Source organism: Dermacentor variabilis, chromosome 3, assembly GCF_050947875.1.
Source record: "Dermacentor variabilis isolate Ectoservices chromosome 3, ASM5094787v1, whole genome shotgun sequence".
In the NCBI taxonomy this organism is placed as follows: Eukaryota; Metazoa; Arthropoda; class Arachnida; order Ixodida; family Ixodidae; genus Dermacentor; species Dermacentor variabilis.
Window position 1 is genome coordinate 116,500,698 of NC_134570.1, and position 15,381 is coordinate 116,516,078.

Consider the following 15,381-nt stretch of genomic DNA (forward strand, 5'->3'; position numbering starts at 1 on the left):
TTGGCACACTACGTATCGCTGCGGCAAGTTCGGGGTCTGATCATTATACGGGAAAGTAAAAATGTTAATTTTGACGATAAATTCAGGGGTGCGATCATTATGCAAGTGCAATCATTATGCAAGTAAATACAATATTTACTCCTGCATCAATCAGGAAATAAGAAAGAGATTGTGCATTCAATACAGCATCACAAACAACCGCCTCACTCAGTTATACCAACGGTGTCAGCCATGACATCCACGTTTCTGCAAGAGAACTATATGACCTATAAATGATAGCTTATGTGAGCACAGTTTTCTCTGATAATACTTTATGGCACGCACAAACTGTAATTCTACAAGTTAAAGTATAGAAGTTAAAGAAAAGTGGGAATCAGTTATAGCAGCCCGTAATATATGTCTGGATGACAGTCACAGTTGTTTAAGTGGCTTGGCTGCTCATATTGACTCGTCTCAGGGTGGAACAACGTGGCTACGTACGCGCAGATATGTATGTATTGCTATATTTTGACATCGTCCCTTATCAACGACGTGCCGTTTCCACAGTAGTGTTTGAAGCTAACGACAATCTGTGGTTGTAGATGTCAATGTAAACAACCGCATCGCTTTGGTAAAACCAATGCAGAAAGCTGTTCTCGTAGGCCTTTTGAATACACGGAATGTCTAAGGATTGTGTAAAAGGAGTACAGAAAGTGAGGTGTAAGTGCAGAAATCAGTGACAACAAACTCCAAGGCAGCCATTGTCGGCAGATGACACTCAGCGTACTGTTATTGGCTGCACCGTTAGTGTGATCAGGCCTGCTCACCCACTAGTCGGCATTGCTTCCAGGAACAACATGCTGCTCAGGAGAAACCGTTAACCCTTTGAGCGTAGATTTTTTTTGCCCATGGTCGATTATTTTTAATTGCAGATTCCAATTCTTCTTAGAGACTTATTTCGAAAAAAAATTACTGTAATTTTTCTAGGGTGACCGTAAAGTGAGAAAAAAAGATATCTTGTGTTGGTATATATGTACTGTTCATTCATGAATAACAACAATAAAAAAAGAAAATAAACTTATAAGAATTAAAATTTTGATGCATTGTTATACACATAGTTGAAGGCTTAGAAGATGCGCACACGAGAATATGTTGCAAGACTCAAATGTTCCTGCTCTTACACTAATATGTACATCCATAGCATAATAGAACTGCGTAGGTGTGCGCACTCAAGAAAACTGTGGGGTTGTGTGCCTGTCAGAAAAGCAAAATGTGTGACAAACTTCCGCTAAGATCTTCATCTTATTGCCAACCAGAGGCAATTAGTTTTCGCAAGTGTCCACAAAAAAAAAAAAAAAGAGCAACGGAAACGCATGCACGACGGCATCCTTCCTATGCGCACCTCTGTGAGCACTAAACGAGCGAGAGGCAGGCGGTCGCCCTTTGAGTGATTAGTAACGATATAGCCATCAGTTTTGCTAGCGCAAGAAGTCAAAACCGCATGCGGCACAAAACCCAAACCGCCACACGCGCGTCAATGCGCGAGCGGTAGTATGTAGACGCACGGGAGCACACTAGCGCTAAAACAAACCATGCAACGAAAACCGAGAGAGGGAGGCGCGCAAAAACAATTTCCTGTATTCCCACATAGTGGTAGCACATGGCAGAAAAGGAAAAGTTAGGAAATAGGCGCGCTTTTTAATAAATCTGAGAGAAATTCTCCCTCGCAGATGCCATTGTTAAGTTGTGGTACGGGGAGCAGGCTTAATTCTGTGAATCAGAGATGCCTGCGAGGGCAGCAAGGAAGCTAAGGCAACAGTAACCGCACACAAACGTATAATCACACATACAAAATGCAAGTACAAGGGCACAGGGCAAGGGGGCAAGTGAGACCAAGCGTCCCTACACTGCATTCAGGGCGACTAACACAGCGCACTCTTAGTTTGGCTGGTGTTGTGTCGCTGGACGAACTGTACGAGTGGACACAGCAGGAGAGCTCTCGCATACTCTGGTTGGTTGAGTGGTTGACGGGAGGGGAAGACGTGTTGACTAGAGGTCACTTCATGCATTGGCGTTCGGCCGGGTCCCTCCGGCACAGGTTGGCTTCCCGAACCTTGACGTCCGACCCAAGCCAATGCGTCTTTCTTGCTCCTCTTCTCAGCTCTGTCTCTCTGGCTGATGTGGTTTCTCCATCTCTCTCTCTCTCACACACACGTACGCATACGCACTTATATATACAGGTTGTCCCACGTAACTTGAGCCAAAGATTTAAAAATGATAGGCACTTCGGACGTGAGTTGAACCGAATGCATAATGTTGGCACTTGCCTAGAGTGCTATATTTATGTTTCCCTTAACTAACCAATTAGTTATGTTCAATTAATCAACTTTTTAAGTATTGGCTGCATACCCCAAGTGTGATACGCAAAGTTGTAGAGCACCTTGAGAAACCTCTCAATAAATTGTTTCCAACGCGATATATCTCACGTGGTCCTTTCTTCTGCGTTCCAAAGAAAGCCCGCGAAATATGAAAAACTACCATGGGTGACGGGGCAATTGCGCACCTTTATTGTGTTGCTCTCAAGCTTGCGATGGATGAACAAGGATGGCTGCAGCGAGACTGGCCCGCGACATGGCGGTGTGTCCGGTGTAGGCATCTGGCCATGTGGTTTTTATCGCCTAGTGGCGTAAATACGTGTTGCTGGCCGAGCGGTGCCAAAGCGATAAAGCATCTAAGGAGACCAAAGAGAACAAGAACATTGCATTATTTTTTTATGCTTGAAATGGGCAAGAGCTGGCAGCCTGCCAACGGAGTGTAATGGGGTTGGGTGGGGAGGCGGCATTAGGGCCGGAATGATTTTCCAGTGACCTTCAATCCAAAAAGCACTTTTTGATTATAATGCATGTTCAAAGAGGTGACCATCTGCTGCAATGCACATTTGGCGTATCATAGGCACATTTTCCGAAGTATTCTTGATTGTGGTATCAGGGATGGAGTTGCAGACTTGTCTTATTTCTTTCTTTTAGGTTCTTTGATATTGTGGTTGGTGTCCGGTATACGTAGCCCCTGAGAAAGAAATCGAGGGGAGTTAAATCTGGCTACCGTGCCCGCCAAGCAATGGGCCCATGCAGCCCAATCTACTGCTGCGGTAATACTTTATGCAGCCATTTGCAAGCTTTGCTGCTGCCATGCGCGGGAGCACCATCATGCTGATACCAAATATCCTTGATCCTAGCCAGTGGAACTTCGCAAAGAGAATCCTGAAGCGCCCCATCAAGGATGTCATTGCCTCTTTTGCCTCTAAGCGTGTTATCAAATAACATGGGGCCAATGATAGTGCCACCAGGGTGTCTACCAACCGGGAAAACCGGGAATTCTCAGGGATTTTGAGTAGTCTGGAAAAACTCAGGGAAAAATCAGAGAATTTGTGCCTCTGTCAGGGAAAATTAGCTGTAATTTTATTGAAAGGGTCGAAAGCCGCGGTAACACTGGCCCGAGTAACAGACAGGAATCGTAATGAATCATATTTGACGTCCTGTCGTCGGCTGGAGGAGTTGCCAGTGTACAGTCAAAAACGACCGACTTTGCGGATTCCCAATAATTTGGATGGCTTCGCGGCACCACCACGTACCCCATAGAGTCAATGTATCAGAATGTCGGAAATTTCGGACGCAAGAACTCTTCGCTGTCCTATTCTCCGGATGTTTTGCCGTGACCGCAGGTCCGAAACGGCATTAATCAAAGCCACCACCGCTGCCATTTTGATTACCTTGCCACCTCGAACTGGCGCTCTCGCACGCAGATCCGCTGGCAGCCGTAGCCACCAGTGCGGCAACGCTAGGCCTAGCTGCTTCGACGTTCACTATGAAGCTTCTTGCTGTAGGAGGCTTCTTGAAGAAATTCCCTGCTGCCAGCAATGGCACGGACTCCGCCTTTGTGGTCCTCGCGATTGGCTTAGAAGCTTGGAAAGCACGATGCATTGCATAATGTCGGTTCCCAAAAATCAGCTTCGCCTCCGTGCTGAAATGTTACTTGGCGAAGCATACACAAAAGTATTGCAGTGAAGCCTAACAAGTGTGGGAAGGGGCTATTACCACGGGACACAGTATGTATCCCTCAATTATGCCTAATACGTGTACCGACAGGCCTTCAGAGTGTTTTCGAATGTGCTTGTGGTGGTTTAAGCCCTTAAGGGCAGTAAATGACATGCATTTATTTTTTCCAACTGGCCGATTTTTCGAACGTCTTCGCGGCCCCTAAGGATTTCGAAAAATCGGACGTGGACTGTGCAACTGACCAAGAATATGCTTCAAATGGTCCGTGGGGCGAACGAGTGGCGGTAGGAGGAAAAGCACAGAAAGGACCTATGCATTGAAGAATGAACGGGAAAGGAAGTGTGCTGCCGCCGTTTTGAAGTAGCTTGAGCTCAAAAAACAAAGTGTTGGCTGACGCCGAGATGCAGGTATCCTTCATACAAACCAAAATAAACTCCTTAAAGCAGTGAAACACAACACTGAGGCGTCGTGCGAGGGCTGAGAGTGTGTCAGGACAGTTGAAGTTGACTTACCAGCTGTTGAGAGAGAATCTAAATTGTGACAAAGTTAGAGCCGCATACCACTGAGGTTGCTATCAGTTGATAGAAATAGCTCATATTCGAAAATATTTGCTTCTGTATGAATGTCCTTTTTATTCGTATTTGAGAATGGTCCGACTCGATTTGCAATTTTTCGGAATGCATTTTATTTGCTGTGCATTTTACTAACCCCTCCCTTCTATTGTCTTTTTGAATAACATAAACACTACTCCTTAGTATTCAATATGGATTAAGTAGTTTCTTTTAAATTTTTTTCATATGCTTACTAGAGAGTGACAGCATTGGGCGATATGGTTTCAGCCCGTCTTGACATAAAGCATAGTTCTGCATCACTCAGGGAATTTTGCAAAGGCACTCAGGAAAAACCTGGAAAACTCAGGGAATTTGGAAATGTCAACTTGGTAGACACTCTGACCACCGTAAATTCCACACCACACATTAACCGAGCATTGATATTGGTGATGTGTTTTCAAAACTCAGTGAGGGTTTTCATCGCTCCAATATCGAGCGTTGTGGATGTTTACTTGGGCATTATGTGACAAGGTAGCTTCATCGGTCGACAGTATTTTGTTGAGAAAGCCTGGGTGCTCTTCCGTCTTGATTACAATCCAGTTTGCAAAATCCTTTCGATATTTGAAATCATGGGGCTGCAACATCTGGTGTATCTGCACGTGGTACAGATGAAGTTGCCTCTTCTTAAGTACTCTCCACACTGAAGACATTGACACTCCAGCTTCAGCACCCACACTATGAACACTTGCATGTGGGTCTGAAGAAAACTGACAGAATATCTGTCACCACGTCCTCGCCCAGGATTGAAGAGTTATGTTGTTTCTTCGTAAAAGTCCCAGTCTGTCTCAGTGTTTCATATGCACGCAAAATCGTCATTGAGCTCGGACGCGTACCTGGATGCCAGCATTGAAATAGCTCAACTGCGCTCCTTCTATGTCCACTTGACGCACCTAGAGCCAAATCCATATCCGCTCTTTCCTCATTGGAGTAAGCCATATCTGCGGCTCAACGTTGGTCAAAGCCAAATGGCGTTGCTGTGGAGAACATGCAGGGATACGGCCACCTGAGGAGCACTGAATATATTGCAGTTCGGTGAGATTGGTTCAAACGCGGTACATATGTTATGATCTGCATCCGGTAAACTGGAACGGCCTGCGGGCGCCCTCTCTCAGTGACTGACGCGGCGGTCACGGTGCAAAAGTGTGAAGCCAGACGCAGCACCTGATACTGTCACCACGAAGCGATGCGCACATGCAAGGTGCGAGATCAAGAAAGAACATCTGGTAGTAACTGTGAGAAGGAGAGCAGACGGGGCCAGTGCGAAAAGAGTCATCATCATCTGAAAAAGATATGCGTAATCCACCTTGAATATAGCCAAGATTTTTTTTACCATTAGTTAGTTTTGTCCCCGTGTGATTTATCCACTGTTATTTGAGCCCCTAGGTTTAAAGTTGTAGCATCATCGTCCAATTCGAAAACTACTACAAGGTCATTTGTGTACAAAGGCAAAATTGTAGCAGCAGTCATCGACTTCCATTGTTCCCACCCGCTTCGTCCTTTCCTTCTTTCAAGCAGAATCAAAATGCTGCTTTCGTCTTGTCTTTTTTGTGGCCTTCGATGCTTTATTACTTCGGCAACACTCCGCCAGCAGCTTGAATTTGCACCGTCATTGCGATAAGAGCCACATGCCTAGATACCTACACCAGGCATAACGCCCTGTCGCGGGCCAGTATTGCTGCAGCTGACCTTGTTCATCCATCGCACTCTTGAGAGCAGCACAATAACAGTGCGCAAGCACCCGTCACATGGTATTTTTACAGGCTTTCTTTGGAACGCGGAAAAAAGGACCAAGTGAGATATACCGTATTGATTCGAATCTAGGCTGATAGTTTTTTTCAAATAACCATATTCCAAACTCCAGGGTCAGCTTAGATTTGAGGATTTAAAAAAAAAAAAGTGCCAGTTTTTCATTGAAACTGCTAAATATGGTGCATAGCTAGCGTCATTTAAAAAAGTCACTATCGCAGCCACTACTAGCTGTGCCAGTAGCCAACCGTACACAAGCGAGGTCACCATTTTGACCTGTGTCGTGTCGGCCGTATCGGTGGGCAGCGTGGTGTTATCGTGATGGCACCAAGCAGGAGATGCCACTACAGTGCCGCTTTCAAGCGAAAAGTTGTGATAGCCACAGAGGCATCGTCGAACCTTCAAGCCGGGCAGGACTTCGGCATCGACGAGAAAAACGTCCGTCGTTGGAGGGGACAACGACAGCAGCTTTTTGCGTGCGCTGCAACGAGGATGGCATTTAGCGGACCAAAGAAAGGCCTTCACCACGAAGCGGAGACAGTTTTGGCCGACTTTGTTCGGACGCAGAGAGCAGCTGCCCTTCCAGTGAAAACAGAAGTGCTCCAAGCGAAAGCTAGGGAACTTTCGAGGGAGCGAGGCCTAACGCCAAAGGATTTCAAAGCCAGCCGCAGCTGGCTTCAGAAATTCATGGAGCGCTTCGGCTTCAGCCTCCGACATTGCACTTCAATCACCCAGAAGCTGCCAAGCGATTTCGAAGAAAAGCTGATAGCTTTTCAGCGCTACGTGCTGCGAAAGAGAGAAGCGGCAGGCTACAACCTTGGGCAAATTGGCAACGCCGACCAGACGGCTTTGTATTTTGATATGCCAGTGGCGTATACCGTGAATGAAAAGGGTGCCAAGGAGGTTAAGGTGGGCTCTGCAGGCTACAAGAAGCAGCGTGCAACTGTGATGCTGTGCTGCACAGCTGATGGACTTAAACTCCCTCCTTATATGATATTTAAAAGGAAGACGCTGCCTGCTCGAGAAACTTTCCCATGAAATGTCATTGTACGGGTAAATGAGAACAGGTGAATGACAGGTGCGATGGTGGAAGAGTGGGTTAAGTGGGTTAAGGTCAAAAGGCGTCCAGGAGCCCTTTTGACAAAGAACTCACTCCTTGTCGTTGACTCTTACCGTGGGCACTTGACCGACAACGTGAAGGCTGCGCTCGCTCAAGCGAACAGGGACCTCGCTGCCATACTGGGCGGCATGACGGGCCAGTTGCAGCCACTTGATGTCTGCATCAACAAACCTTTCAAGGATCGTCTGCAGAAATATTACACGGACTGGTTGACTGACGAAGACCACATGCTAATGGCAACAGGCCGCATCAAACGTGCATCGCTATCGCAGTTGGCGAGCTAGGTAGTTGCAGCGTGAGACGACATCCCAGGTACTCTGATCATGCGCGCCTTTAAAAAGTGCCGCATATCTAATGCGCTGACGCATATCTAATGCGCTGATAGTGCACTGTTTGAAGGTGCCAGTGACAAGGAACACAGCGACGACGACGTTGAATGAGCTCTGCACGTTCAGATTCAATAAATGCTGTTTGCATTTTGTGAACGCTGTCCTTGCTTTTCTTGTTAGGCCTACATTCGAGGTAATATTTTTTTTTTGTTGGCTTCAGACTTTAGGGGGTCGGCTTAAAATCGGGGTCGGCCTAGATTCAAGTAAATACGGTATCGTGTTGGAAACAGTTTATTGAGAGGTTTCTTAGGTGCTCTGCAACTTTGCATATCACACTTTAGGTCTGCAACCAATACTTAAAAAGTTGATTAATTAAACAACTAATTGGTTAGTTAAGGGGAAAATAAATATAGCCTGAGTAACTCTAGGCTAGTGCCAACATTATGCATTCTGTTCAACTTGCGTTCTGAGTGCCTTTCAGTTTTAATACTTTGGCTCAAGTTATGTGGGACACCCTGTATATGATGTTGGGTGCTCTCTGTGAATTGTTTTCCCAGTTTTTTTTTATATTGTACCCACAAATTTTGTGTATGTGTGATAGCTTTGCCCCCCACTGTAATGTCGATGAGTTGCTGTGGGTATGAAACAAATAAATAATAAATAAATGCCATGCACAAGCCTATATTTATCTCAATGCATATCCATGCTTTTAATAGGTGGCAGTGCACAATTCATGAGACAATGGAGGCAGAAGCTTTTCTTTTCCTTTCTTGCTTTTTTTATATAGGAGCTAAAGCATGTTGGCAAGTGGAATCTTTAAATATATTCTGGCTACATTTAGTCACAATTCAAGATAATAGCATAGCACATAAAGGCGTTAAGGAAAGTCTTAAAAGAACAAATTGGTGTTTGTATGGTGGTAAAGAAAACAGGAAGGTGGATTGGGTAGTAGTAGAAAGAAAGGTTATGCACTCAAACCCGATGACACCAGATCTGGGCACAGCGAATTATGCCCAATGTCCAACATGCAGAAACTTGGCGACATTTGTAGGAAATTTCTTTAAAGGGACACTAAAGGTTACCAGAAACTCAAGTTAAAGTGGTTGAGCAATGTTCTAGAACGTCTAAGGCGTCAATATAATCGCGAACAGAGCTTTAGTAACCGAGAAATTGAGGTAAATGCATGACACGATTTGAGACCCCCCAGCGACATTCCGGTACTAGCCCGATGACGAAAGGACTCCTAATAATTTGTGTTACTAACACTCAACTACGCGTATTAAAAATATCATTTCATTCGATTATAAGACGGAAAAAAATGCTACTTGTCTACGTCTATTCGATTCTAAGAAAAAATAACATTTTGACGTTACCCTTCAGTAATATGGGTGTTCGAAAGGTTTCGTTTTCGCTCGACTCTGCGCGCTCGACTCTGCGCCGCGCACGCTTTGGAGTTTCAGTAGTTTCGTTATCGCGTCGTGCTGTGAGGGTTCTGCTGGCTCGCGAAACTTTCATTTGGAACAAGCAGCGAGAATGCCATGTCCATGTGATGTCGTGGGAAGCCCTCGTTGCTTTCCCGCTCTGGAGAGCCGGTGTCGAGGCCGCCGTCGTAGTACGCAACGACGCCGGCAGTGCGAGCCCTCAGCAGCAGGTCGCGCTCGTCGGTGCTCAAATCGCTGAAGTTGAGCCCACCATCGCGAGCCAATCTGTCGGTGTCAGGGTCCATTGCGACGAGCGTCGAAGTTAGCGTCATAGAATGAAGTACCAGCTTATGGGCGTCTTGCGCTGGAGTTTGAGGTATAGTAGCGGCGCCTGGTGGCGGTGCGGGAAACGACATCTGGGTCGTGCCAGCTTGGGTCGTATTGAGCCCTGGCTGTGGCGAAGCACGTTTCTAGGCCGAGTTTTGCGTCGATTCGCACATTTTTATGCCCTGTTGCGAGTGCGAAAAGGCTCGTCGCTTCTCATAGACCACGTCGACCACGCTGCGAGCTCGCCGCAGCCTATAGTTTAACGAGAACGGACTCCCACTTTCGCTCTGCTGTCGGCTCTGTCTTGGCTCTGTTTCTGGCCGCGCGTTCGCGTTTTGCGCAGAAAAGCCGTAGCGCCGTCTGCGGGCGCCGTTCTACTCACCGATGGCGCAACGTCACTATGAGACCATGATGTCAGTACTCCTCGATCGGAGGGCGGGCGATTTGAACTGCGCTAGAGGTACGCGGACGCTTCAGAACGCATTTTCTCTTAAAATAAGTCTCTCCTTGGCACGAAACAAGCGTTTCGAGGTTTCTGTGATGGTATTTCAACAGTCCACGTTGACTTAATAGTAACCTTTAGTGTCCCTTTAAGGAATACTGATATGACATTTTGTAACAAATTAAGGTCCTAGACGTCGAAACATTGAAAAACAAAATACTGGGAGGCCTCAGAGTCACTTTAAAATTTAGTATAGAGTTCAACCTCGATATAAGGAAGTCAGTAAATTTGGCAATTTGCGCCTTTATATTGAAATTTTGTTCCATTTAAATTAGACTGTTATGCGAATTAAGTCGCCCATCGATTTTTCATACACGAAAGGGACTGAGAATTTTCTCGAATTATTGGTCAGTCAGAAAAGGCAAATTTGGATGAGAAATTCATTTTGTTTAATTTGAGAGCTGGCAACGAAAGATACGGTTTTATACTTTGTCGATGTCGGCGTGACAGCATGATTCCAGGCATGCTTTTGCGTCCACTCTCTCCTTGTGGTTGATAGTGCCACTCACAGTGGGACCCATGCTATCATAAAAAGCACCTGCTGCGGGGAGCAAATATTTCATCTGCCTCTTGTTTCAACACGTATCCGAAACTTGAGATTACGGAACCTCCAGTAGTAAACGTGCTGGAAGACAGCGCGTTTCTTCTTGGCACGTCCCCTCTTTGCACGCGTAGCAGATTACCTCTAAAACAGGGCTTTGTATCTGCTCAGCTGTGTTGACAACCATGCGAAGCCATGGCCGCGCAAAATAAAAAGATGCAGGTCAGCGTGCCCGCCCCCGCTTCTTCCTCATCACATTACAGCGAATGGGTTCCTTTCCCTTGATCGTGTGGGAAGGCGGCACTCGTCAAGCCACCACCTCGGCTCTCCCTCGGACACTTGCACCCAAAGCATAAGTACGCGGGGTGCGAGAGGATCTTATCACACTTGGACTTTATATGCAGCATCGTGCTGCTATGCTTTGGAGTTGCTCTTGCTCCTGGTGGTCATTCACCATTTGCGTCTGCGGAAGTTCTATTTATTGTCTCGGTATTACTTGGCAGCATTGAAATTCCGTTATATTGAAATCACGTATAAACGCATTTCATTGCATTGACTGTGTAAGTACATGGTGTTCTGTAGACGTGACATTTTTATTTATTTATTTTATTTATTTCACAATACTGCAGGCCATGACAGGCCCAAGCAGGAGTGGGAAATTAAAACATAATTAAAGTAAATCGGGATTACAGATCAATAACGCCATTAGCAATCAAACAGGGTTACATAACTACACATATAATACATACTTGGTAACAAGCAAAAAAGAGAACTAAACATTATAACATTACTAAACATTATAAAACTAAACATTATGTAAAGCTAAACACTTCCTTATAAAAACAATTTCGTTACATTGAAGTTCATTATAGTATCGAGGTTTAACTGGGCTAGCATGCTGAGCCAGGAGCAATAAAGTGTCGTCACAGGTTTTTGTTGTTGCGGAGAATCGCAAGCATCGCAGGATAAATAGCGAGAGAGAGAGGCTATTTAACGATCCTGTAGAAGTTTGCCCGGCATGCCACTCCATATGGGTATGATAAACAGTGCAATGATGTTTACAGTTCACAACAACTACACAACATACACAAAACTCCCCACTGAACACTTGGCGGAAGTGTCTCATTGAGACCAACATCTCCAAGTAAACTCAAAAGTGCCTTTGTTGCATGAGGTCCACAGGTAGCATTAGCCCATAAACCAAGAATATGTCTTACCTGAATGGATGGCAGACTTTGGTGAATGTTCATTGCGGACATCAAGGCCCTTCTTTGTAGTGTAAAAGCCTACAAGCACAGATTAAGTGGGCAGTGTCTTCCCATATGAACTAGCAAAGTGTTTAGGTAGGGGCCACCATCCTGCTTCCAATTGTTGCAGAGCTATTTGATAAATGCGTAGTATCAAATGTGCAGTAGACTGTAGTGAAGGTGACTTGTTGTAGTCCATAGACTAATAAAGTACTGTATGAGAGTTGTAACGATGGACATTATACCTAAATAAGTTTTCATTCTGTGAAGTTAAACATTACTGGTCTGAGTATTCTGGTTGCTTGACTCAAATGTATGCAGCCTTTTAGAACGCAGCTCCTTGGCGCCAGTTCCTGCGTTTCACTGCACCGTCGTCTCTTACCGTAACCAAGACCATCATCCGCGCACTGCTCTAGCTGCGCATGCTCCTGCTGCCATCTCTTGCGCACGGCGCGAGTCTTGCTCTCCCCTTGTCCTCCAAAGCTGGATCACATGTTCTTGCCTATCCTCTCGCCCCCTTCCTCTGCGCAGCTTCGTTGCGGTGACTCTTGCCGCTACAGTCCACTCCGCCCTCGCTGTCTCTTCTCCCACTGTCGCGGCACTGCTGCGGTGTTGGCGGCAGGTGCTCCTTGCCACTTCACGCGTGATCCACGGCTCTGCGCTCCTCCGTCTATGCGTCGCGTGGCTGTACGGCGCTCTCAGCCATGTCTCTGGCTTCCCCGTTTGCGGGGTGCGTTCCTCAGTGGCATTTGTCGCCTCTGGCAGTGCTTGCGCCTGGCTGTCCTTCTCCCGCCTCCACTCTTGCCCTATACTTCCCCTTACCTGGCGCAGTGCCATTGCAGTGACTTGAAAGACAGTTACAGCATTTCATCCCCTTAATTATACTTCCCACCCTAACCTTGTGCAGCCACATGAGGGCTGTCTGTGAGTCAATGAGTGTGTGACCTCTACTCAGTACCCCTGTTCTCCACCAGTTTCGTCATCCCACCTCAGAAGAAACATGAAATAATAATTGCTAATATTCACTGCGGTGGTGACCCACTAGGAGATGGCGCTTCACCGGAGCGCTGGCTTGATAGCAGCAGATCGCAGTGTGGGCTTCCCAATCCGAAACGTAGAACCACCTCTGTTCGGCACTGCATGTTCGGTGTGCGGTTGCCTGTTGTTGTAGTAAGGCAGCAGCTGCGCTCAAAGATCGCATTACCAAGAAGCATAATAGTCGGCCAATTTTCCTTTCATAATTGGGTACATGCTGGATTTCTACTTCATTGAGAAGCTGTAATGGGATATTTTTTATTTGTTTTCTACTTTGAATGTGTAAAAACTGTATGTGTGTTAGACTGAGGCAGCATTTCAGGGTCTAGTAAATACTGCAGTTTAACCCACTTATAACAATATCCAAGTGCCAAGAAAATCCCATTATGGTTTTAAAGAACTGAGGTTCTCTAAAAAGTGTGCACCTACAGTCGCACCTCAATATAAAGAACACAGATATATGGTACATAGCAAAGTAAATATTAAGTATTCTCACTGATGTCAGTTTGCAAGGAATATCGGATATAACGAAGCTATGTATGCATCCGGATACAACTTCGTTATAATGATGCTCGACTGTATTATCAAGCATTTTGCACTCTGCAACCACTTGGAATGTGGCCACATCAGCTCTGGATCGAACCCGTGACCTTGCCATGGGAAGTGTGGAGCGCATGCCGCTGGTAAGGGGCTGAGCAAAGGCTTCTCCATCACCCAGGCAACCACCATGTGCTCGCATTGCGCTGCCATTGCCGCTTTTCTTTTTTCTGTTTCTTGTTCTTTTGTTCTGCGTCTCATCCTCCTCCTCAGCATCGCCCTTGTTGTACTCCTCTACCAACAGCCGCCGCACCTCGTTGAGAAGCGTGCTCACTACCGTGCCTGTCTGCGGGATTCTCCCGTGGAAGCCGGATTATAACTGGTATTTCGTCTTACGCAGCTGCACTATAAACGGTATGCGTAAACATAGAGTTCTATGGGAAGATCAACGGGAGTCAGAAAAGGCCGCGTTATAGCCAGTATTTCGCTATAAAGGGTTACCTTACAAGTCATCTAAGCTGTATCCAATAATTTGTTACTGCATATACATGTGTAAAACCTTCACTTTCTTTTTCATTACTAGGTGTAAGCTTTACGATTGGCAGCCTTATGGTGACTCACTAAAGCATAGAACTACGCTCAAACTGCTGTACAAGTAAATGCGACCACCGGCGGTAGATTATAAGCACATTTACAGTCACCCACCGCTTCTTCTGAGATTTGGACATTGCCTAGTGTCGTCTTGTAGTGGTTTGAGGGAATTAACCAACACACGAGTTTGTACAAGGGGCCGATTCTTTAACAGCTATGCGCGAGCGTCGACTGGCCGGATGGCCAGCACCTTCTAACGATGTGATCTCTTGCTGACCTCGTCGCTTTGTGCTGTTAGAAGGTGCTGACCAGCCAGCCAGTCACTGCTCCTGGTTGTTAAGGTATTGGTTGACCATTAAGGAATTGCCATAAGTGCATGTCGCTTAGTGAACCTTTCTTTTTTCGTCACGTTTTCACACTCCAAAGCGGAGATGCGGGCCTTACACAAGTAAATAGGTACCTCCATGTTCATTATGGGAAGTTTTCACTGTATCATGTCTTACAGCAACAACTTGTCTGGGTGCCTCAGCCCTTGTCAATTATGATGCACTGCAAAAGGAGTTTCCGAGAAGAGCGAACACTTTATGAAAACCACACGGCTATATCTATCCATGTTGGTGCATAAATCGTAATGTTCATCTATATAAAAGCTTGCATACAATGTGGCCCACTTCACTCTACTGCAATGACTGCAGCGAGGTAAGGTGAGGATTGAAAGGTTTCACGTATGTTTTAGGTGTTTGATAACTGTTGCGTCAATTTAACACCGGGACAGCAAAACACGTGGTAAATTGCGCGAAAACATCTACACATAGAAATGCCTGTCATTGAAATTCACCTATTTTTCATTGTGGTTACGTGCTGCTGTCAGAATCAGGAGCATGCATGGCACAAGTTGTTGTTTTTTATTCATGTTGAGAAACTTCCTGCACTTAGTGTAAAAGAGAAAAGAAGACATAAGAATAGAAGGTAACAGGGCACAAGGAATGCTTCTTTCAATCCTTTTGCCTTCCTTTCTCTTTTCCACTAAGCACTGAAAATGTCTTATTTCTTAAGGACAAGACACATAAATACCCGAAGAAGGTGTTTTTTTTTTTTTTATCTAAATGTGCAGGATACACCTAGGAGAAGCATATTCCAAAAAAGAAAATATTGTATTTTGCAGAAACATTTTCAGTGAATTGGGGGGCAGCATCAGGCAGAACCTTGCAAGCTAGGTTCATCCCAAGCCACCTATGGCTTCATTTGAAATTTCTAGGGATACTTCTCGTCGGATATGAAACCTAGATGCACATTGCGTTTCCTCTGCGTTACTTGCGTGATACCACTGCAGCCAGGGA

General features: G+C 45.7%; 1 protein-coding gene across 1 annotated transcript in view; it reads left to right on the forward strand.

Annotated features, from left to right (window-relative positions):
* The window catches only part of mRpL51 (mitochondrial ribosomal protein L51), a 34,023-nt gene that overhangs the window by 18,057 nt on the left and 585 nt on the right, over positions 1-15,381 (forward strand). The gene's annotated exons all lie outside the window — the stretch shown is intronic.